The sequence below is a fragment of the Callorhinus ursinus genome, unplaced genomic scaffold (genome assembly GCF_003265705.2).
Source record: "Callorhinus ursinus isolate GAN/ISIS: 27379988/994484 unplaced genomic scaffold, GSC_fseal_2.0 scaffold3, whole genome shotgun sequence".
Lineage (NCBI taxonomy): Eukaryota > Metazoa > Chordata > Mammalia > Carnivora > Otariidae > Callorhinus > Callorhinus ursinus.
The window spans coordinates 34,387,761-34,389,573 of record NW_027397065.1 but is presented as its reverse complement, the minus strand read 5'-3'; the positions used below and the strand labels follow the sequence as shown (position 1 = coordinate 34,389,573).

At 40.8% G+C, this 1,813-nt stretch overlaps 1 pseudogene; it reads left to right on the top strand.

Annotated features, from left to right (window-relative positions):
• The first annotated feature begins 669 nt into the window (after window positions 1-669).
• LOC112820384 (large ribosomal subunit protein uL18 pseudogene) lies at window positions 670-1,611 on the top strand (annotated as a pseudogene).
• Window positions 1,612-1,813: the final 202 nt, after the last annotated feature.

Below are 1,813 nucleotides of genomic sequence, written 5' to 3'. Positions count from 1 at the left end.
TAAATTACCCAAAATGGCAAATTTAAGATTCAACTGCCTCAAACTGTTACAACTTAGGCACTTGTAGAAGAGAAATATTCCAGATGGCAAAGTGGAAGGATGAATTATAGAGAAGGAAGTGGCTAATATCCTGTGCAAGACTTTGAAGAAATACAAAGAGAGCTTTCCTGGCAGGAGCAGGCTGGGGAGCCTGGTGTTTCTGGAGACAGAAATGGGGTGCCATTTGATCAGGGTCAGCTGGCCCCACTGGCCAGTCCTAGGTGCTCAGGGCTCAGGTTTGGTTTCAAATTGCCTTCTGTCTTCTAAGACATTCTGGAACAAATGGCCCTGGTGCCTTAGGAGGGGCATCTAGAGTGACTACTTAACATGTATATGATTTTGATTTGACATGGTCCATCTGGCTTTACTATTTAATTCAGGATCCCGTGGGCCTAGGTGTGATTTCAAATTATATCTGATCCCTTTTCATCTTCTACTTCCCTTTATATCCAGGTCACTCCAGCTCTGGAACCAAGGGGATTGAATCTGAACAGGTAAACTGGAGAAAGGTGAAGGAATCTAACTGCATCCTGCTCAAAGGGGTCTTAGTTCTGGCTTCTTAAAATGTAGTCCTCAGACTGCATGATCTGACTATATGATGCCTTAGCATCACCTGTGAGATTACTGGAAATGCAACACCCTGGCTGGTCTGTGGCAAGCTGCAGACACCAGTTTTGTTCTGCAGGACGGGGTTTGTTAAAAGTTGTCAAGAATAAGGCTTACTTCAAGAGATACCAAGTGAAATTTAGAAAATGATAAGAGGGTAAAACTGATTACTATACTCAGAAATGCTTGGTAATTCAGGATATAAATAAGCACAACACACCTAAATACAGGATGATAGTTCATGTAACCAATGGAGGTATCATTTGTCAGATTGCTTATGCCTATATAGAAGATGTGATAGTTTGTGCAGCTTATGCTTATGAACTCCCAAATTATGATATGAAAGTTGGCCTAACAAATTATGATGCAGCATATTTTATTGGCATGGTGCTGGTCTGCTGGCTTCTCAACAGGTTTGGCATGGACAAGATCTATAAAGGCCAACTGGAGGTGACCAGAGATGAATACAATATGGAAAGCATTGATGGTCAACCTGTTGCCTTCACCCTCTATTTGGATGCAAGTCTTGCCAGAACTGCTACTGGAAATAAAGTTTTTGTGGCCCTCAAGGGAGCTGTGGATGGAGGCTTGTCTACCCCTCATAGTACCAAATTATTCCCTGGTTATGATTGAGAAAGCAAGGAATTCATCAGAAGTACATCAGAAGCACATCATGGGTCAGAATGTTGCAGATTACATGTGTTACCTAATGGAAGAAGACGAAGATGCCTGTAAGAAACAATTCTCTCAATACATAAACAATGTAATTCCAGACATGGTGGTGTGACATGTTTAAGAAAGCTCATACTGTTATATGAGAGAATCTAGTCTATGAGAAGAAGCCTAAGAAAGAAGTAAAAAAGAAAAGGTGGAGCCGTCCCAAAGTGTCTCTTGCCCAGAAGAAAGACTGGGTAGCTCAGAAGAAGGCAAGCTTCCTTAGCTCAGGAGTGGGCTGCTGAGAGCTAATAAACCAAACCACATTTTTCTATGAAGATTTTTCAGATAAAGATAATAAACTTATTCATCAAGCAGCTAAAAAAAGGGAAATGTGGCACCCCAAATTTACCAAATTAACATGATCCTCAGGTGTTTCATATGTATGTTAAGGTTTGAGAAATAACATACTCATAGATTTTATATGCAAAGGAAGAATATAGGCCCAGAAGGA